The sequence below is a fragment of the Odocoileus virginianus genome, chromosome 16, assembly GCF_023699985.2.
Source record: "Odocoileus virginianus isolate 20LAN1187 ecotype Illinois chromosome 16, Ovbor_1.2, whole genome shotgun sequence".
Lineage (NCBI taxonomy): Eukaryota > Metazoa > Chordata > Mammalia > Artiodactyla > Cervidae > Odocoileus > Odocoileus virginianus.
The window spans coordinates 52,878,787-52,902,182 of record NC_069689.1 but is presented as its reverse complement, the minus strand read 5'-3'; the positions used below and the strand labels follow the sequence as shown (position 1 = coordinate 52,902,182).

The window sequence follows — 23,396 nt, the reverse complement described above, 5'->3', positions numbered from 1 at the left end:
CCCTCCCTGTCCACCACTATGATAGCATTGATCTTTAGTTCTAGGTATACACATATACATACGTACATAAATACGTATGCATTTGTTTGAGTCATCAGTTATTTAGAAAATAAAATTTGTTAGTATATTTACTCACTTTTTTTTCTCTTTTTGAAGCACTATTCCTCTTAAAGTCTTTTCAAAGTGAGTCTTTGTGTTATAAACCTTCTAAGGCCTTGAATGACTCAAAATATCTTTATTGCGCTTTTGCATTTAATTGAAAGTTTGACTAACATAACACTTCTAAGGCCTTGAATGACTCAAAATATCTTTATTTCACTTTTGCATTTAATGGAAAGTTTGACTAACAAGATTCTAGACTATTTTAATTCCGTTTCTTTCTCTAAGTCTTTGTTAATCTAATGTCTTGACTTCTTCTGTTGTGAGGGCCGAGGTTCATTGTGGAAGTGACCTTTGGCCTCTCTGAACTTTGAATACAATGGTCACTGAGTTACCCCTCCTTTGGCTTTAAAATTTTTGACAAAATTCTTCCCTTTAAGAAAGGATGAGAAGAAAACGGGAAGGGTAGGTAACATTTCCTTTTGTTTCACTAGGTCACGGAATTAACTGTGATTTTTTTTTTTCCATTTTTAAAAATCACAGGAAGTTTTTCTTGCTGTGGACAGGGGCTGCTTTTTCTGAGATGTTTCTTAGGGACCACTGTGTGATTCCTACCTTGGAACAAAGCTGCACTGTTTTCCAGGCACTTTCTGGCAGGCTCCAGAGGCCAGGTAGAGTGGAGGCTATCCCTGATGCAGTGAGCTGGCCTGGAATGTTCAAGCCTGTCATTTTCAGGCTGTGGGTGCATTCATACGAGGCACTATTCCCCTCCCTCCCCTGCTTTCCTTCTCTAAAGTGAAAAAGCAAATCAGGTCACTGCTTTGTTTTCTGTGTGTTAAAGCACAGTGGTCACTTTTACTCAGTGAGACATCTGTCTCTTAGGCATTTGTGTTCGCTCAGTACTGTACCCTGTCCAGCTCTTGGAAGTGATGGGGGAGTCAGGAAAGGCGAGCCTGAGAATGCAGCAGGATGGGGAGGAGCTCCTGTAAGTGATAAAGGAGGTGAATCTGTACAGGGGTTACTTGCTATGCCTGCCGGGCACCCCACCATGTAGCAGTACCTCATCAAACATTATTTGAAAAATGTACCTGGTGATCCTGATGCATATAGTTAACTTCTCATTTCCAAAGAAGCAGGATTCCTTTTGCTTTGCCCTGACATTTTCCAAGTTGGAGATTTAAAAATTAATAATAAAAAATCCAACAGCAGAGCCAGGGAATCCCCATAGGAAAACCCAGACTGTCGGTACTTCCTTCTCTTTCTTGAGGCAGAGCAGATGGTGGCTTCACTTACTAGGTCAAAGCAAGAGGCAGATCTTAGAGTGGACCCACCCTATACATTCTACAAATTTTAAGACCTTTGAAGACCTCCAAATATGTGAGAAAAGCACAGGGACATTTTGCCAACACGGAATGAAAGCTCCTCTCATCTTCTCAAAGCTCCTCATTCTAGGAAGCACTCAGCTTTCATATCTGTCCATTTATGTTAACCTGAGGATTAATTATCAAGTGAGGTGCTTGTAAAATGATCACGAAAGAGGTTGCTGGAGTAGATTTAACTGCTCTGAATGTGCTTATTGCTGTCTCAGAGACAGCAAGCTAGAAAAAGATTCTATTTGTTTTCCTCCATATTCCAGCATGTTTAGGTTTATCAAACCTGGATGATAGCCATCAGGACCCACAGATTTTCCCCCGACTTCTACAGTGTGAATGTGGGATTGTAAGCCTCTGTTTGTGTTTGCAGTTGATCATCAGGGGGCTTTCTTTCTTACAGGACCCTGGCTGAGGCATGGAGAAGTTGGAGTGGATGGCCAGCACAGGAGAGGATCGAACTGAGGCAAAGTTGGCTGGGTCAGTCAGGGGAAGTTTCAGTTAGGGTCTTGTCCTAGCGGAGCTGGGGGGAGAAGGCTTTTCCCAGGGAAACGGAAACGGTAGGATGGGGAGGTGGGAGGCCCTGGTTCAAGACTTGTTGGGCGAGGGACAGAGTCATGCACGTGTCGTTCTGCCTTAACTCTGCCTTTCAAGGGCACGACCTTGGGCCTGCAACCTACATCTCTGGGCCTCATGAGCTTCATTTCCTGTTTATATAAAGTAGGAACCATGCCTTTGGGTAGAATATATACATTGCTTGGATATGTAGGGCCCTCTGGAGTGGAGGGTGGTCCAATGTGTGTGTGTGTGTGTGTGTGTGTGTGTGTGTGTGTGCATGCACATGTGCACATGTGTGCTCAGTCACTCAGTTATGTCTGACTCTTTGTGACCCTATCAACTGCAGTCCGCCAGGTTCGTCTGTCCATGGATTTTCCAAGGAAGAATACTGGAGTGAGTTGCCATGCCCTATATATATATATTCTCCAGTATTATATATATACATCATCTTTTAGGATTTGAAATAGCTCAACTGGAATTCCATCACATCCACTAGCTTTGTTCGTAGTGATGCTTTCTAAGGCCCACCTGACTTCACATTCCAGGATGTCTGACTCTAGGTGAGTGATCACATCATTGTGATTATCTGGGTCATGAAGATCTTTTTTGTACAGTTCTTTTGTGTATTCTTGCCACCTCTTCTTAATATCTTCTGCTTCTGTTAGGTCCATACCATTTCTGTCCTTTATCGAACCCATTTTTGTGTGAAATGTTCCCTTGGTATCTCTAATTTTCTTGAAGAGATCTCTAGTATTTCCCATTCTGTTGTTTTCCTCTACTTCTTTGCATTGATCCCTGAGGAAGGCTTTCTTATGTCTCCTGGCTATTCTTTGGAACTCTGCATTCAAATGGGAATATCTTTCCTTTTCTCCTTTGCCTTTCACTTCTCTTCTTTTCACAGCTATTTGTAAGGCCTTCTCAGACAACCATTTTGCCTTTTTGCATTTCTTTTCCTTGGGGGTGATCTTGAACCCTGCCTCCTGTATAATGTCATGAACCTCTGTCCATAGTTCATAAGGCTCTCTGTCTATCAGATCTAGTCCCTTAAATCTATTTCTCACTTCCACTGTATAGACACAAGGGATTTGATTTAGGTCATACCTGAATGGTCTAGTGGTTATCCCTACTCTCTTCAGTTTAAGTCCGAATTTGGCAATAAGGAGTTCATGATCTGAGCTGCAGTCAGCTCCTGGTCTTGTTTTGCTGACTGTATAGAGCTTCTCCATCTTTGGCTGCAAAGAATATAATCAATCTGATTTCCATGTCAACCATCTGGTGATGTCCATGTGTAGAGTCTTCTCTTGTGTTGCTGGAAGAGGGTCTTTGCTGTGACCAGTGTGTTCTCTTGGCAAAACTCTATTAGCCTTTGCCCTGCTTCATTCTGTACTCCAAGGCCAAATTTGCCTGTTACTCCAGGTGTTTCTTGACTTCCTATTTTTGCATTCCAGTCCCCTATAATGAAAAGGACATCTTTTTTGGATGTTAGTTCTAGAAGGTCTTGTAGGTCTTCATAGAACTGTTCAACTTCAGCTTCAGCAATACTGGTTGGGGCATAGACTTGGATTATTGTGATATTGTATGGTTTGCCTTGAAAATGAACAGAGATCATTCTGTCATTTTTGAGATTGTATCCAAGTACTGCATTTTGGACTCTTTTGTTGACTATGATGGGTACTCCATTTCTTCTAAGGGATTCCTGCCCACAGCAGTAGATATAATAGACATCTGAGTTAAATTCACCCATCCCAGTCCATCTTAGTTCACTGATTTCTAGAATGTCGATATTCACTCTTGCCATCTCCTGTTTGACCACTTCCAATTTGCCTTGATTCATAGACTATCTTCCAGAGTTTGCTCAAATTCATGTCCATTGAATTGGTAATGCTATCTAACCATCTCATTCTCTGCTACCCTCTTCTCCTTTTACCTTCAATCTTTCCCATCATCAGGGTCTTTTCCAATGAATTGGCTCTTTGCATCAGGTGGCCAAAGTATATTAGGGTTCTGTTCTGTTACATCTAGAACAAAATGTGTCTACCTCTTTAAAAAAGTCTGCAGGCAAGGAAAATATCCATACAAGGGAAACTGTTTAAGTGCTTTAGACTTTATGTTCATAATAATTTATTAAAGATCTGCTGCTGAGAGTCTTTTTTTCAAAAATAAATCAATAGTTCACTCACAGGCCAGGATACTAAAATTCTTCTCTTCCTGCTAGAAGTTAATCATGGAAGAAATCACATTTGATGTGTTTGTGAAACATTTACTCACTCTATATCCAGGCCCAGGCATGAGTATGAAATGAAGCATAACATAAATTAGGGCCCCTGTGATGTGGTGCTCACAGTCTAGAGGAGATGAACACTGTGTACAAAGACTTAAATAAGATACTGTAACATGGATGGATCTAGAGATAGTCATATTAAGTGAAGTGAGACAGAGGAAGACAAATAGCACATGATATTGCTTACGTGTGGAATCTAATCAAATAATACAAATGAAGTTATTTACAAAACAGAAATAGACTCACAGACATCGAAAACAAGCTTGTGGTTATCAAAAGGGATAGCAGCTGTGGGGGAGAGGGGGAGTAGATAAATTACGAGTTTGGGATTAATTGATACACACTATATATATATTATATATATATATGTATGCATATGCATATATATATAAAACAGATAACCAACAAAGACTCACAATATAGCACAGAGAACTATATTCAATACCTTGTATTAACCTAAAACGGAAAGAATCTGAAAAAGAATACATGCATTGCAGGTAGCTTCTTTACCATCTGAGCCGCCAGGGAAGCCCGTGTGTGTGTGTGTGTGTGTGTGTGTGTGTGTGTGTGTATGTAAAATCTATCTATCTATAAATCGCTTTGCTATATACCTGAAACTAACACAACATTGTAAATTACCTTAACTGCAATTAAAAAATGATTATAAAAATAGAGTAGGAAAATGAAAAGTATATTTCATGAATTTTAACAAGCTACTGGCATGACAAAAAAAATAAGATGTTGTAATGCTATCGCATTATAGAGTTCCATAGGTTCCGAAGATGATGGGAACACAGATGTGGGAGTGATGTGCTATGTCTGGATGGGACTTCCCCAAAGCCTTGGAGAGGAAGTGATGCTTGGACTGGGGTTTTTAGGCTAACTGGACACCCCTTGGGTGTGTAGGGCCCTGTCAGCTGGAGGGAGGCATAGACTGAGGGGCAGGATGTGGGATGTGGCTAAAGATGAGATGAGGGGCTGAAGTTGACTGCAAGGCCTTTGATGCTATGTTGGGGAATTTGGTTTGATCCTGCAGTCAGGGGGTGGGGAGGACACTGTAGGGAAATATGCATTTGAACACACGCTCTGGATAAACACCAGAGATGAGAGGAAGGACATTGAGCAACGGTGTGAATTGTTCTCTGCTTATAGATCCAAGGAAGCTTTCTGCCTGTTGAGCAAGGTGGGCCCATGCACCTGTTGTTGGAATGAAAGGGCACTAAAATGAGCGCTGTGCCATTCAGGACTGGCACGGTGGGGTGAGAGCTGGGAGTGTCTAGCTAGGCACAGGTCCGGGCAGATGGAAATAAGGGTGATGACCGTTGTTTACACAGCATGTCACCTACTGGGGGGAAGTTGGCACCCAGTCCCAGGGCTGTGGGACTTTGCCCCACTTCTGCTCAGCCTGTCAGCTGTGCAACCTTCAGCCCACAGATGATGGTCTTAGATGAAAGCAAACCGGAAAGGCTGTATGCCCTGCCTCTGATCCATGTCTGAGCAAGGATGGCCTTATCAAAATATCACACTGCTTCCCAGAGAGTCGGTATCCGTTAATACAAAGGAATGCTGTGATCATTTTTTTTTTAAAGATTCTTTTTGATATGGACAATTTTTGAAGTCTTTGTTGACTTTGTTACAATATTAAATAATTTTGTGTTTTGGTTTTTTGGCCTCAAAGTATGTGGTATCCTAGTCCCTGACTACTAGGGATCAAACCTGTAACTCCCATCATTGGAAGGCACAGTCTTAACCACTGGACCACCAGGGAAGTTCCTTGATCATTGTGGTTTTTTTTTTTTTTTTTAAATAAACTTTTATTTTGTACTGGGGTATAGCGGACAGGAGAAGGAAACAGCAACCCAATCCAGTATTCTTGCCTGGAAAATCCCATGTACAGAGAAGCCTGGAGGGCTACAGTATATAGAGTCTGAAAGAGTCAGACACGACTTAGCACTAAACAAAAACATAGCCAATTAACTGTGTTGTGATAGTTTCAAGTGAACTGTGAAGGGACTCGGCCATACACGCACATGTATCCATTCTCCCCTAGACTCACCTCCCATCCAAGCTGCCACATAACATTGAGCAGAGTTCCATGCACTGTACAGTAGGTCCTTGTTGGTTATCCATTTTAAATATAGCAGTGTGTGCCATGATCATTGTTTTTAATAACAAAAAACCTAAATCACCTTAAAGAGATGGATCATTACAGAAAAAGTTATGAAAGAATACTATACCTCAGTTAAAATAAATTAATTAGAATTACATATATATTATGGCTAAATCTCTAAAATATAATGTTGGGCTAAAAACAAGCATATTTACCTCAAGACACCACTTATATAAAGTTTAAAAATCATGCAAAATGTATTGAACATATACATTGTTATGTGGGAAGCTCTAAATACTTTGGCCACCTAATGTGAAGGGTTGACTCTTTGGGAAAGACCCTGATGCTGGTAAAGATTGAGGGCAGTAGGAGAAGCGGGCACAGAGAATGGGGTGATTGGATGACGTCACCGACTCAATGGAAATGAGTTTGAGCAAACTCAGGGAGATAGTGAAGAACAGGGAAGCCCGGCATGCTGCAGTCCATGAGGTTGCCAAGAGTCTGACTTTTGCAAAGAGATATGACTTAGTGACGGAACAATAATAAAAACCTGTGAATCTCTAGGAGGAAGAGATAGAGATGTTACAGTATGGGAAAGGTCTACATGGGGGAGCTTCAAGTTTATCCAAACAACTTTCTTTGTTTTGAAAGCAAGAAGTCCACAAGGTCAAAGTTAAGATTAGATATATCTGGGCCATGAATTCATGTTTTTTCATTTTGGTATATTATATTCTCTTTGCATTTCTGTATTTGAAGAGAAATTTCATTAACACAATAAAATCTTAAAAGGCAATACTTTCATCAAGGCACGCAGGCCTACTCAAAGAAAACATTACTTTTGGCATTAAAATTTTCCTAATTGCTTATCTTCCCAATTGCTAGGTTTTGGTCTTCATCCAGGAGGCATGTGTGTGCGTAGGGGGTGTGTTTGGAGATCTGTTAGGGGAAGTGAACATATTTGTCAAAATGGAGTATGGTGTTTGTATCAGAAACTTAAAAAACTGTTTTCTTTAAGTGAAATGCAGCACATGTGACCTTAATGATTAGAAGAGCTTGTGCTGTCGGTGCGTGGACCTAGACCTCAGGAGATGAGTTCACCATCAGGGGTGAGTGGGGACTCTGGTGGGGAAAGCAGTAACCTGGTTGTGGTGATATTGCCCAAGGACCGAACCTCGGTCCTCTGCGTTGCAACTCAGGTTCTTAACCACTGGACCACCAGGGAAGTCCCTTAATTATAATTATTAAAGCTATGTGGCCAACTTTGGATTGACCCAGCCTAGTCTTGCTGCATGCTCGGGGCCTGATCTGGTGGAGGGGACATAAGCCACGGTGATTCTAAAGATGTGAGGTGGACCTTTAGGACTGGCTGAACCTCTATGGTTTTGCATGTGTATTTACAGTTTGAAACAGCATATTTGGTATTACAGGATATATTTTCTCGACTTCCCTGGTGGTCCAGTGGTTGAGAGTCCACCTGCCAATGTAGGGGACACAGGTTTGATCCCCAGTCGGGGAAGGTCCACATGCCATGGAGCAAATAAGCCCATGAGCCACAGCTATTGAAGCCCGTGAGCCTAGAGCCCATGCTCCGCAACAAGAGAGGCCGCTGCAGTGAGAAGCCTGTGCACCGCAACTAGAGAGGCGCGCCTGCTCCTTGCAACTAGAGAAAGCCTGCAGGCAGCAATGAAGACCCAGCACAGCCAAAAATAAACAAATAAGTAAAATTTAAAAAAAAAGAAAGCCAAAAAAATGTAAAATTTTTTTTCTACGTTGAATATAATATGTATATATATTCCCCCCCACCCCATGTATATTACAGAGAGATTAACTCAACATATCTCAGGGGAAGAATTTTCAGAAAATAATGTGACTCTTACCGGAGCCATCACACCCTTGGGGGAAGAATGAGGGTTAGGAAATGAATGGCTGTGGAATTTGTTGAAGGGGTGGACAGGAAACGGCAAGTGTTACTAACACATTCCGTCACGTCTGACTCTTTGTGACCCCCTTGGACTGTAGCCTGCCAGGCTCCTCTGTCCATGGGATTTGCTAGGCAAGAATACTGGAGTGGGTTGCCATGTCCTCCTCCAGGGGATCTCCCTGACCTAGGGATCGAACCCACGTCTCCTGTGTCTCCTGCATTGGCAGGCAGATTCTAAGCCACCAGGGAAGCCTATGAAGGAGGGGGAACATAGGTAAAAAATGGTTGATAACAATGCTCTGGGCCAGAGTGCTCAGGGGACCAGAATATTGGTGGTGATGATGGGGATGTGGGCATTTGATAGCAAAGCATATTCTTCTGTCTCCTAGAGATCTCCCTGCATGGAGTGGGAGCAAGTGGGTCTTGGCTTTATTTGATAAATATTGCTGTCCTGGGCCACAGTGCTGAGCAGGTGCTAGGCTCTTAGAGTAAATGCTTTGCCGGCTGTGATGGTCCTTGTTTGTTTTCAAGCCTGTCTGTATTGAATCAGTATCACAAGCAGTAAGAGAGGAGAGGAACCATCAAGGGACCTGCATTTCAGTGCCCAGGTGGGGCTGTAGGTAAGCCAGGTAATGAAGCAGAGGCCCAATAGAAGTTTCTGGACATTCACCATGGGGATGAGGGCTTGGCATGTTACTCTAGGCTAAAGGCTATTAATTTTAAGACCACTTGCTGATGAGGAAGCAAGTGTACAGTTAAATATGGTTAAAATAGCTTGTTTTATGGGGCTTCCCAGGTGGCGCTAGTGGTAAAGAACCCACCTGCCAATGCAGGAGACGTAAGAGTTGCAGGTTTCGATCCCTGAGTCACGAAGATCCCCTGGAGGAGGGCAAGGCAACCTACTCCAGTATCCTTGCCTGGAGAATCCCAAGGACAGAGGAGCCTGGTGGGCTATATTCCATGGGGTTTCATAGAGCCGGACACGACTGAAGCAATTTAGCAAGCACACATGCAAGACAAATTAACAGGAGAAAAACAAATTTAATTTTGTATGTACATGGAAACCATTAAAAAATAAACAAGGACTCAAAGAAATGACCCAAACAGGCAGCTTTCATGGCTTTTAGACAGAAACAATAAATCTGTGAAGAACTGACAAGACAAGGGGTTTTGGATTGGGTAGTAAATTGGTGAAGTAACAAGGTTTGTTGACACAACCTTCTCAGCCTTGAGCTCCCCATCTCTGGTGAGAGGGATGTCTCTCTTCCTTCTGGTACAAGCAGGATGCCTTTCATGTGGGAGGTCTATTTCCTGCTTTCAGGGGAATGAAAGAGGGTCAGTGTCCTTTTCACAGCAGTTGTTTCTTAAGTAACATCAATTCAAAATAATCAGTATGCCAAAGTGGCATCTTTTGGGACAGTCTGCCCCTGATCACCAGCATGCCGTATTGCCTCCCCCTAATCCCCTGATCCTGCTCCATCTTCAGTCAAAGCTGCTTCTCCCGCAGATCTTTGTTATCGCAGTTCATGACTGCTGTATCCTTCCCACTGCTTGGGCGCCAAGTCTGGGAGTCATCGGACTCCCCTCTTGTGGTCACACCCCGCATCTAATCCATCTACAATCCAGACGGCTCTACCTCCAACACAGAGCCAGGCCTGACAGTTCCTACCACTTCCCTCATAACCATCTCAGCCTAAACTACTGCTCTTGCTGGTCTGGGTTATGGCAAGACCAGCCTTCCCCTGTGGCTTCCCTACTCCCTTCCTTGTCTGCCCAGCCCCTGTCTACACCCCCAGTCTATTTTCAACACAGCGCTGACCGGAGTGATCCTGTTAAAATTTGTCAAATCGCACCACACCTCGCTCTGTATCTCTCATGGCTCCTGACTTTGCACTTGCCCTCTTTACTTGAACTACTTTCTGCAACTACAGTTGTTCCTCAGTATCTGCAGGAGATTGGTTCCAGGATCCTCCCTGGGTACCAAATTCTGAGGATGCTCAAGTCCCTTGTACTATAAAATGGTGTGGTGCAGCCAACCCTCCCATATCTGTGGATTCTGCATCCTGGGTGTGGACCCTGCAGATAGGAGAGTGCTGACTGTATCTACATGGCTCATGCCTTTACTTCCTTCTATTCTGTCAATTTATCATGAGGTCTTCCTTTATTACTCTACCTAAAACAGCCCATTCTCACTGCTCCAGTATCCTGTTGCCCTTAATCTGCTTTGTTTTTATACAGGGCACTATTAAATGACAAAAATTCAACTTGAATAAATTTGAAGACCTAACTGGCTTTATAAAAAGCAATTCAATTTTTTTTTAAAAAAACTGGTTATTTTTAAAATCATTCTATCAGTGAGCAGCACTTCCTAGTTTTATCCCCGCAAAACTACATTCTTGGCAGCTCTATCAGGTGGGATTGCAAGATGCTTCTTGATTACGGTCTGTGCCGCATGGATGTCAGCTGGGAACACGGACGGTCAGGAAGTCTGCATCTGTCCAGTGTCTTGAAGCAGATATCGCAGATGCTGTACAGTTAGTTCTGACAGCTTCAACATCCCTCAGCAGATCCTGGGCCAGGCACATCCCCCAGATCGGTGGCAATGCAATGCCTATGAAAATAACAGCCATGATGGTTAAGTTGCCCTGCAACCACTTCTCAATTTGGGGTACACAGCATTTCGCATAGATTACGATCTGCTGATCGACTTTCATTTTTTTGCCTGGCATCATAGCCATACTGAGTGTTTGTTCATTCGTTTGGCCGGGTCTGTGTTGCTACGTGCGGCCTTTCTCTAGTTGCGGTGCGTGGGCTTTGCCCTGCAGTGGCTTCTTCTGTTGTGGAGCACAGGCTCCAGGACGTGTGGGCTTCAGCAGTTGTGGTCTGTGGGCTTATCGCCCTGCGGGGTGTGTGCTCTTCCCGGATCAGGGATGGAACCTGTGTCCCCTATATTGGCAGGTGGAGTCTTAGCCATTGGGCCACCAGGGAAGTCCCCGCATGAGCGTTGAGGACACCTTCTGAAGGCTCGTTAGTACAGCAGGAGAATGTCACACTGTGTTGTTCCTGACTTGCATTGGAGTCTCTGCAACTGCAGTAAATATGAAATATTTAGGTTCCAACCATCAGCTCCAAAAGCCTCACAGCAGCATCTCACATAGCAATAGTGCAGCTCTGCGGAGCTGCGAGAAAGGAAAGGCGAACAAAGGTAGAGGGGCTTCCCTGGTGGCCCAGTGGTCAAAAGTCTGCCTGCCAATGCAGGAGACGCGGGTTCAATCCCTGGGTCCGGAATGTCCCCTGGAGGAGGGCATGGCAACCCACTCCAGTATTCATGCCTAGCAAATCCCGTGGACAGAGGAGCCTGGTGGGCTACAGTCCATAGGATCACAAAGAGTCGGACAGATCTGAGTGACTGTGCATGCACGCATGCAAGCATGCAAGCACAGTCACCCACATTTCCTGTTCTCAATAGTCAGGGGTGGCTGGTGGCGACTGTAACAGGCAGCGCAGAAAATTCTACTGTACAGAAGATTTTGCCTTCATGTCTTTTAAATTTCTAACATTTTTCAGTTTTGAGTAGGGAAGTTTGTTTAAAAGAAAAGCGAACTCACATTTGTGATGTGTTGAGAGTTATGATAGTAGATCATATAATATTTATGGAGGTTTACACACATTGGTTGTGTTTATCTATCCACTCAGCTTTCTTCAGTGCTGTGCTATGCTAAGTCGCTTCAGTCGCGTCTGGCTCTTGGTGACCCCATGGACCGTAGCCCACCAGTCTCCTCTGTCCATGGAATTTTCTAGGCAAGAATACTGGAGTGGGTTGCCATGCCTTCCTCCAGGGGATCTTCTTGGCCCAGGGATTGAACCCACGTCTCTTATGTCTCCTACATTAGCAGGTGGGTTTTTATACCACTAGTGCCACCTGGGAAGCCCTAACTTCTTCTTCTTCTCCTCACCATCACCCTATAAGGTGGGAAACACTGAGGTTGAGAGGAGATAAATAAACTTGTCAAACATCTGAACTTGGATTTAAACCCAAGTTTACCTAAGGCTGAAGTGTGGACCACAAGTTTTGTTTTCTGGAGTAATTCACATGCTTCAGAAAGAAGCTCACAGGTCCCCTGTTGCTGCTGCTCCCTGATCTCCTCTTCTTCCAGAAAGCTTTACTGTCTGGATACAGTGCCCGTGATTCCCCTTTCCCAGAGGTAACTACTGTTAATATTTGGTTAAGGGAGTTCACCCTTCCCAAAGGTTCTCCCTGCATATAGCCATATTTTGCAGGAAGGGGGACCCCTTCCAGGGCTGGAGAGTGGGTTCTTGTTTAACACTCAGAAATGAATTGCTCGAGGAGACATACATGCAGAGAAAGCAAGAGACTTTGTTGGGAAGAGGCTCCTGGCTGGAGGGCGTCAGGGTAAGGGAACCTGGGAGGACTGCTCTGCTATGTGGCAGGCAGTCTCGGGCTTTATGGTGATGAAATTAGCTGCCAGGTTGGCTCTGGCCGATCATCTCACTTGACTCATGTTTGGTCTGACTCAGGGCTCTTCCTGATGGTCAAGCTTGACTGGGTTCTTCCCGGTCAAGCCAGGGTCCCGAGCCCCGAGGCAGCAATGGCAACATTTCTGAAGAAGTAGAAATGCGTGGTGTAAACTGCCTGCTCTCAGTGCAGCTGGTTTTAAATCCCCCAGCAGAGTCCTCTCCCGTATGCAAAAATATTCATATCTACACTTCTATATATACAGACATGCATGCACGCAAGCATTTGTGTCCAACTCTCTGTGACCCTGTGGACTGTTGCCTTCCTGGCTCCTCTGTCCATGGGATTTTCTAGGCAAGAATACTGGAGCGGGTTGCCATTTCCTCCTCCCCGGGAATCTTCCCAACCCAGGCATCGAACCCATGTCTCCTGTGTCTCCTGAATTGGCAGGCGGGTTCTTTACCATGGCGCCACCTGGGAAGCCTATACATACATGCACACCAGCTTGCAGATTACCCTTTTTCCCCCTTAGATCTCTAGGGCGAATCATGACTGTGAGGTTTATGATGGAGAGGAAAGTCTTTTTTTTTTTTTCCTTCTGAAAAGAAAACAACACTGGGCTAGTTGATTTCAGAGGTGAAAGTTTCCAAAGATCAGTGTGCTAAAGACAGTAGCATATTCAGGGAACACAGAAAGACGTGGTGTCTTTGGCTTCATGGCTCCCAATGGTAGCAGCCGGCAGCTCTGGGGGTGGATCCCGGATGATGCTTGAGCAGGAATTGTCCTTCACACAGCATGTTGCCGTGATGTGCCATCTGTTTCTGAGATGATTCTAGTAGCTGTTGAGGAGCCCAGGAAAATATCCCTGCCAGGTCTTCTTAAAATTCATCTTTCCCCATAGAGGGTGTATGACAACCCTCTAAATAATAAGGCAGTTTAGGAATAGGAGGACAAGGAAGATGAATCTTTTAAGAAAAAGAGCTACCTGCCACCCAGCATGGCTCCCTCCTACCTTTCTCCTCACTTCTATCTCACTCAGGAGTTCAGGACATAGCTTTCTGAGTTCATTTTGGTGTCCACAGGCAGATGAAAGGATGCTGTGATGGATCATTTATTTGGGTTTCCACTGAAGCTCAGGGCAATGGAAACCCAGTCTTCTTTTGTTTTTCTTTTGCAACACAGTGTTTATTAAGTGGTGCTTCCCTGGTAGCTCAGACAGTAAAGAATCTGCCTGCAATACAGGAGACCCAGCTTCAATCCCTGGGTCGGGAAGATCCCCTGGTGAAGGAAATGGCAAACCACTCCAGTATTCTGGCCTGGAGAATCCCATGGTCAGAGGAGCCTGGCAGGCTGCACTGCTTTGAGTGCAGAGTTCTGCAGCCTGGCACTGGAAGACAAATACAAGGTGGAGCCTGCCCTCGAGGTGCTGACAACCTAGGCCATCAGCTCCGAGGGTGAGTGAGGGCGGGGATGTGTGGGGTGGCTTAAACAAAGTTCTTCAAGGTGTTGACACCATTTGAAATCTCTCCTTACCAAATAAGCCAAATAGGTTGGAGTCATTTCAACAGTGGAAAGAGGAATTCCATCACCCAGGTAGCCAGGCTTGTCGGGTGTCAGACTGAGATAATCTGTGACATTCTGTAAAAATGTGGAGAAGCCCAAAGACCACAGCCGAGGCTGCCAAGTACAACCCTGGGTGTGAATCTGACTCTGCCTCTCTCTGGGTTTGTGACCTTGGGCCATTCTCTTGGCCTCTCTGAACTCCTGTTACCCAGATCCACCTCTTAGGTCCTCTAGAGGATGAAATGAGCTCGTGTGTAATAAAGCTCCTGACATGTATTACAAGCTCATTACAGGGTCCCTTCCTCTCCCCTCTTCTTTCGCTGTTACTCTAGGGTCTGGAGTGGAGCCCAGAACTGTATAAAACTCTAGACTCTAGCACTGAATCTGTTTGCATTCCTGGCAACATTTGAGCCCTTTCTAATTACAAAGTGTATACATTGCCAAAGCTGAATCAGAGGCGAGGACGGAGAGAAGGAGGAGGCTAATCACAGAGATGTCATACCCTGGATGGGGGGCGAGGGGGACCTCGGGGCCAGTCACACCGAAGACTGAGTCATCCCAGGATAATTAGGAGCCGGAGGCAAGAATTAGAAGGTACTGGGGTAGGGACTTCCTTGGAGGTCCGGTGGTTGAGAATATGCTTTTCAATGCAGGGGGTATGAGTTCTATCCCTGGTTGGGAAGCTAAGATCCCACATGCTGTGGAGCAGCTAAGCCCACGTGCTGCAGCTAAGCCTGTGCCACAGCCAGAGAGCTCACGGGCCGTGACTAGAGAGCCTGAGCGAAGCAACCACTGAGCCCTCACGCTCCTGGGCCCATGGATCCCGACAAGAGGAGGCTGTGTGCCCCGCAGCTGGAGAAAGTCTATGTGCTGCAGCAAAGACCAGGGGCTAGGACATGGACGCAACCTAGATGTCCAGCGACAGACGAATGGATAAGAAAGCTGTGGTACATATACACAATGGAATATTACTCAACTATTAAAAAGACTGCATTTGAATCAGTTCTAGTCAGGTGGATGAAACTGGCGCCCGTTTTACAGAGTGAAGTAAGTCAGAAAGAAAAACGGGATATTAATGCATATATATGGAATTTAGAAATATGGTAACAATGACCCCATATTCAAGACAGCAAAAGAGACACAGATGTAAAGAACAGACTTTTGGACTCTGTGGGAGAAGGCGAGGGTGGGATGATTTGAGAGAAGAGCACTGAAACATTACTATATGTGAAATAGATTGCCAGTCCAGGTTGGATGCATGAGACAAGTGCTCGGGGCTGGTGCACTGGGATGACCCAGAGGGATGGGATGGGGAGGGAGGTTGGGAGGGGGGTTCATGATGGGGAACACATGTACACCCATGGCTGATTCATGTCAATGTATGGCAAAAACCACTATAATATTGTAATTAGCCTTCAATTAAAATAAATTAATTTTAAAAAGTGTAAAAAGAAAAAAAATGTACTGGGGTAAATTAAAAAATGTATATTATTTTTGGGAAACAGAGGACTAACAAAAGCAAGATAAGCCAGGAAGAGTTTCTTCAAAGTGAGAAATGTAAGGGAGGTTTCCAGCAGTGGGGAGAGCAGCAGGATAATGGGACCCAGGGTGCAGCCATAACCGGGCAGCAGAAATCAGGGACCCCTGGTTGAGCAGTGTGTGATAAGTCCATTGGCCTGAGCTGCAGAATCAGCTACTTGCAGGCAACCCTAGAGGAGGGGGCATGTCCATGATTGGGCTTCCCAGGTGGCGCTAGTGGTAAAGAACCTAGCTGGCAATGCTGGAGACATAAGTGATGTGGGTTCGATCCCTGGGTTGGGAAGATCCCCTGGAGTAGAAAATGGCATCCTTCTCTAGTATTCTTTTCTGGAGACTCCCATGGACAGAGCAGCCTGGCTGGCTACAGACCTTGGGGTTGCAAAGATTCGGACACCACTGAAGCAACTTAGCACAGCATGGGCAAGGCTGGAATGTGATGAAGAGCAGATTTTTTTTTTTATATAACTTTTTATTTTATATTGGAGTATCCGTGGTCAGAGGAGCCTGATAGGTTACAGTCCATGGGTCGCAAAATGTCAGACCCGATTAAGTGACTTCACTTTCACTTTTCACTTTCAGAGTTGATTAGCAATGTGTTAGTTTCAGGAATACAGCAAAGTGATTCAGTTATACATATGTATGCATCTATTCTTTTTTCAAATTCTTTTCCCATTTAGGTTGTTACATAATAATGAGCAGAGTTCCCTGTGCTATACAGTAGGCCCTTGGTTATCTATTTTATTTTTTGTATTTTTTTTCATTTTAGAAAGTTTGTTTTTTAAATTTTTGTAACACCGAAAACATTTTGTATTGGGGTTAGCCGATTAACAATGTTGGGGTAGTTTCAGTTACACAGTTACACAACAAAGTGATTCAGTTATAAATGTGTGTGCTGTGCTGTGCTTAGCGGTTCAGTCGTGTCCGACTTTTTGTGACCCCGTGGACTGTAGCCCCCTCAGGCTCCTCTGTCCATGGGATTCTCCAGGCAAGAATACTGGAGGGGGTTGCTATGCCCTCCATCAAAGGATCCTCCCAACCCGGGGATCAAACCCGTGTCTCCCACATTGCGGATGGATTCTTTACCTTCTGAGCCACCAGGGAAACCCATACATGTATCTATTCTTTGTCAAATTCCTTTCACATTTAGGTTGTTACATAATAAGGAGCAGAGTTTCCTGTGCTATACAGTAGGTCCTTGTTGGTTATCCATTTTAAATATAGCAGCGTGAACCTGTCGATTCGCAGCATGAACCTGTCGATTCCAAACTCCCCAACTATGACTTCCTCCACCCTTACCCTCCTGGCAACCATAGTTTCATTTTCTAAGTCCATGAGTCTGTTTCTGTTTTGTAAATAAGTTCATTTGTATCTTTTTTTAGATTCCCATATAAACACTATCATATATTTGTTTTGCCTGACTTACTTTGCTTAGTACAAGAATCTCCAGGTCCATCCATATTGCTGCAAATGGCACTATTGCATTACTTTTCTGTGACTGAATAATATTCCATTGTATATATGCACATCTTCTTTATCCATTTCTCTGTCGATAGACATTTAAGCTGCTTCTATGTCTCGGCTGCTGCAAACAGTGCTGCAACAAGCATTTGGGTGCATGGATCCCTTCGGAACATGTTTTTCTTCAGTTATATGTTCAGAAGTGGGATTGTGAGATCATATGGTAGAAGAACAGGCTAGTTTTTAGAAAAAAAAAATGGACAGGGGTTAAGACAAGAGAAGAGGTAAATCAAGATATGAAGGAAAACTACCTCAGCCCTGCTCGTTTTCCTCAGATGTGCCTTTGGGGGCACGTTGGGGAGGTCTTGGTTCATTCTTCTTATCACCTTTATTCATTTTTCCATCTGCACTCGTCATTATCCTCACCAATCTGTATCCACAAAGTTTTTAGTCTTTTAGGAAGAGATCCAGTTTTTTAACCAATGCCCCTGTACTAGAGTATCAAATCATTTAAGTTTAATGCCAGTTCTATATTTTTACTTCTGGGGATCTACTTCTAAAGACTGTAACTCACCAGAAGTTACAGAGAGAAGTTATTAGATGGAGATGATCTAATGTGTGGAGAAACCTCTCCTTGCAGAAATCTGTTGTTCTTGGGTTTAGTAAAATGTATGTGAATTAGACTCTAAGAGGTATGAGAGCAGGAGCTTGCTACATTCCTCTCAACATCTCCAGTGGGCTTCCCAGGTGGTGCTATGGGTAGAGAATCCTGCTGCCAACGTAGAAGACAAGAGATGCAGGTTTGATCCCTGGGTTGGGAAGATCCCCTGGAGGAGGGCATGACAACCCACTCCAGTGTTCTGGCCTGGAGAATCCCATGGACAGAGGAGCCTGGTGGGTTACAGTCCATGGGGTTGCAGAGAGTCAGACAGAACTGAAGCGATTGAGCAGGCGCACACACACAGCATCCCCAGCTCCGGACACAGACCAACCATACGGAGGTATATTCCCACCCCCCAGCCCAAGATGAGTGACTGTGATGATGACAGTTCAGTGAGGCTGATCCCCTAGGAAGGAGTTCTGAGGAAAGAAAATACAGCTGGGGAGGTGGAGTGGGTGTTGCTTAGCACTGGTCCTTCAAGGCCAAATTGGAGGACAGTGGTTTGAAGGCCTTGAGAAACCACTAAAGAAGAAATGTTACTCAGGTAATAGGGAGGTGAGCTGACTCTATTGGGGTAATTCAGGTGAGAGACGTTCTGAGGCGGTGTCAGTGGGATGGAGGCTTGTCTCCAGACCTTATTTCTCTGGCACAGTGTCAAATTGTAAAAGCTAATGGGCTCAGGGGGCAAAACCTATAAACCACACAAGAAGGGGACCCTGGGTGTCTGGCTTTCTTGATGATGGCCACAGCAGCCTTCAAGCTTGTATTCAATTCTGCTATTGGTATGGCACTCTCAACTATTTGTTTCTTATCTTTAAACTGTGTTTTCAACCAGTAGAATGATTTTTGAATCAAATCTATTTTGGGGAAGGAAAAAAGGTATATTTGAAATGCCCAGCGGGTTCTAATCTCTCTTCTTGCTCTGGGAGATGAAGTTCACCAGCAGTGAGACGTGTCTTTCAATGCTCCCTTAGATAAAAGCTCATACTGTGAGTGTCCGGGTAGATGTGGGCAGCACAGAGGGTGTCAATTTAATAGCTCTTACTTTTCTTTCCAAAGGAGATATTGCTTCTCAGGAAAAACAAAGCAAAAAAAAATTTTTTCAAAAGGCTAGTTTAAAATGTACCCGTGCTGAACTTTTCTCAATGTCATGCGGCAGCCTGGATGGGAGGGGAGTCTGGAGGGAAAATGGATATATGTGTATATGTATGCTGAGTTGCTCTGCTATGCACCTGAAACTGTCACGACATTGTTAATTGATTATACTCTAATATAAAATCAAATGTTTAAAAAAGAAATTAAAATCAACAACAACAAAACAATAAAGAGAGCTGCATATCTATATGCAAATATAGATATTTCACATCATTCTGTGGCAGAAAAGTGAAAAAAAAATGGGAAATATTTTAAAAAATAGAAATTAAAGTAAATTGAAATGTACCTACACTGTTTTGTGCCTCAGCTTTGAGGTGTCAATGAGTCCAGCACTCTCTGTTGTCCCTCAAGGCCCTTCCTAACCTCACCTTACCTTCCTTTCCACGTCTATCTCCAGCCATCCTCCCCAAGGCCTTCCAAGCTCTCTCTGGGCTCACTGGCCTCCATGGAGCTCCCCTCATAAAAGCACCTGATGATACCAAAGGGGAGCAGAAAATGCCACCCCCGAAGATGCCACTTTGGCATGTTGATTATTTTGAATTTATGTTACTTAAGAAACTGCCAGTACAAGAACACTTTGATCTTCCTTTGTTCCCCTGAAAACAGGAAATAAATCTCTCGCATGAAAAGTAGCTCCCCTGTACCAGGAGGGTAGTGGGCATCCTTTTTGCAAGAAATGGGAAATTTAGCTCCGAGAAGGCTGTGTAAGCAAACCTTCTTACGTCTTAACTAATTTACTTCCCAAAGTCCAAACCCCTTTGTCACGTCAGTTCTTCACAGATTTGTTGTTTCTTTGTCTACAAGGCATGAACAGTGCCTGCATTAGTCATCTCTTTGAGTCTCATATTTTTATGAGTCACCTGTACATATCAAGTTAAATTTGTTTTTCTCCTGTTAACTTGTCTTATGGCAATTTAATCATTATGCCCGCCAAAGAACTGAGGGAAGAAGACACTGTTTTTCTGCCCCTATGTTACCCAAATTTGCTGTGTAATTTTGTCAGTCTGTGAGTTGACGTAGGGCACATATGTTCCTAAGTGAAATACGGTAATGTTTTAGTTGTTGCTTAGAGTATATAGTCTTTATTGAGTGTATTTGATTGTAAAGTAAAATGGAATCGAGACTTCCCAGTGGTCCAGTGATTAAGACTCCACCTTCCAAATGCAGGGGGCACAGGTTCGATCCCTGATCAGGGAACCAAGGCCCTACATGCTGTGGGGTGTGATCAAAAAAAAAAAAAAAAAAGAAAAAAAACACCACCAACAACAGTAAAGTGGAATTGTGAAGGAATATCCTATTACAGAATTGAGGAAACCTGGACTCCATGGGCCTGAGACAGTGGGGTCTGTGTTATCAGGCAGGCAGGCCCTCCCAGCAGTAGGTGGTCAGTAGACTTCTACATACATTTAATTTTTCATCAAACCAGCATTGGTTTCCAAGAGGTACCCATTTGGCAACACGAAAAGCAATAAGGGTGTGGAGGAGGAAGCTTGGTCAAGGTGGAAACTTTGAATCTTGACTCTCAAACTTAGCTGTGTGACCTTGGCACATGACTTGGACTCCGAATCTGTTTTCTCATCTGTGGAATAGAAAAACAAGGGTAACTATCTTGTAGTGTGGTGAAATTGAAACAGAGATGATAGACTTGAAGTACTCAGGTAACAAAATGTTGCTTTCATTCTGCTTCGAAGGCAGTGTTTTCTTTCTCAGTGGTATTTGCCCATCTTGCATTCTTCGTGCATGGTCCTCAACTATAAGGCAGCCTTGGAGACGCACACAGAGCAAAAAGACTTGTGGACACTTGTGGGTGAAGGAGAGAGTACCTGAAAGGCATACATTACCATGTGTAAAACAGATACAAGTGAGAATTTGTTGTATGATGCAGGGGGTTCGACCCAGCGCTCTCTGATAACCTAGATGGGTGGGATGGGGCAAGAGATGGGAGGAAGTTCATGAGGGAGGGGACATGCGTATACCTGTGGCTCATTCGTGTTGGTATGTGGCAGAAACCAGCACAATATTGTAGAGCAATTGTCCTTTGATAACTGGATTTTGTTCTGTATTTGTCAATATTGTACAATTAAAATCTTTGATAATTATTACTCAAGGTCAGTTCTGTTTTATAAGTACTGTTCAATTGTCCTCACCAATAGAATGATAACTCAGATGCATTCTTTCTGTACAACTTTATAAGTAATAGAAAAACAAAAACACTGAAGACAATGCAATATTAGGTTATTGATGTTTGATGATGATGATGAAGAAGTCGCTCAGTCGTGTCCAACTCTTTGTGATCCCATGGACTGTAGGAGCTTACAGTGCTCCTCTGTCAATGGGATTTTCCAGGCAAGAATACTGGAGTGGGTTGCCATTGCCTTCTCCAGAGGATCTTCCCAACCCAGGGATCAAACCCAGGTCTCCCGCATTGTAGGCAGATGCTTTACTGCCTGAACCACCAGGGAAGTCAAAACTCTGAATCCAAGGCTTGTTTCACTCTGGTTAAAAAGGCAGTTTCATGAGTTAGCAAGCAGGTGATAGAGCTGTGCTGGCCCCCCAGAGGAGACCTTTTCATTGACAATTAAAAGGGATAGAAAAGATATTAAAAATGCACTTTTTCTTTGTGCAATTAATGTTATTTAATGGTATGGTTGAACATCTATCTTTAAAAAAATTTTTATTTTATATTGGAGCATAGCTGATTAACAATATCGTGTTAGTTTTATGTGTACAGCAAAGTGGTCCGGTTATGTGTATACTTGTATCTATTCTTTTTCAAATTATTTTCCCATTTAGGTTGTTACATTATACTGAACAGAGTTCCCTGTGTGATACAGTAGGTATATATGTTGATTATCCATTTTAAATACAGCAGTGTGTACATGTCCACCCCAAACCCTATCTATCCTTCTCCTTCCTTCCCCCTGGTAACCATAAATTCATTCCCTAAGTCTGTGAGTCTGTTTCTGTTTTATAAATAAGTTCATATAAGCGATATCATGTGAGATTTGTTTTTCTCTGTCTGTCTTACTTCGCTTAATATAATAATCTCCAGGTCCATCCGTGATGCTGCAAATGGAATCATTTCATTCTTTTTAATGGTTGAGTAATAGTCTATTGTATATATACTTACCACATCTTCTTTATCCATTCATCTTGGATCTTTTGAAATCATATCAGATACCAACAAGGGTAGCATCACCCACTCTGGGAGCCTGGCCTTGGGAAACAGTCTTTTGGGAGTGTCAGGAAGGGGGAAATGTGCCTCTCAATTCTTGAGTTCTTGTGGCTGGACTAGTAATAAAATCGACACCAGACAGATGAAGGGGAGAAAAAGAAACAAATTTTAAATTCATACATTTAGAGGTCTGGTAGAGATGAGACCTAAGAAGTGGCCAAAAGCAGGCAGCTTTTATACTTTTTAGACAAGGTAACAGTACATTTGGGAAGAATTGACACAACAAAGAGACAGGTTTTAGGTGCTCAATCAGTGAAGAATCTAGAGTTTAGGTCTGGCATCGTCAATTAAAGATGTAACAGGGTTTGTTCACGAATTCTCTGCCTGAATTCCCTGTCTCTGGTGATAAGGGTGTTCTCCTAAATCCAGATGTACCTTTCACATAAGAGGTTTATTCCCTGCTTTCAAGGGGACTGCAGATGATCAAAGTGTCCCTCCTGCACTGGCTGTTTCTTAAGTAAGTTCAATTCAAAGTAATTGATATGGCGTATTTTGAGGGAGCCACCCTGAGTCACAACAGGTGCAAAGTACCATCTGGTGACTGCAGGGATGGGGGTCGGGGTTGGGGTCCCTGGGGGAGAGAAGCTGGTCCAGAGAGATGGGGGGAGGTGGTCAGGACTCTAGTCAGAGGGTAGGGACTCAGGGTGGGGCTGCAGCAGAATGAGGTGCTAAAAGCCTAGAGAATATTACTTCCAACTCTGCATGTTTGCTGTTTGTGGGATACGCTGAAGGCTCTTATTGTCCTTCTAGTTCTGTTATGCAGTTCTGCAGAGGTTAGTGGGTGTGTAGAAAAGCATATTGTGCGTGCTCAGTCGTGTCCGACTCTGCGACCCCATGGTCTGTAGCCTGCCAGGCTTCTCTGTCTGTGGAATTTTCCAGGCAAGAATACTGGAGTGGGTTGCCATTTCCTATTTCAGTAGAAATGCATATCTCTGTGTTATTCATTTATATAATAATAGCTATTTTTAT

At 43.8% G+C, this 23,396-nt stretch overlaps 1 protein-coding gene across 7 annotated transcripts in view; it reads left to right on the top strand.

Annotated features, from left to right (window-relative positions):
• SV2B (synaptic vesicle glycoprotein 2B) overlaps window positions 1-23,396 on the top strand; it is a 229,193-nt gene that overhangs the window by 97,093 nt on the left and 108,704 nt on the right. For 4 of the 7 annotated variants that reach the window (XM_070478203.1, XM_070478198.1, XM_070478202.1 and 1 more), the window contains one exon: window positions 1,873-1,949. The exons of the other annotated variants lie outside the window; for them this stretch is intronic. The gene's annotated coding sequence lies outside the window, so the exon portion shown is untranslated. The remainder of the gene's footprint in view (window positions 1-1,872; window positions 1,950-23,396) is intronic. 7 annotated transcript variants of the gene reach the window in all.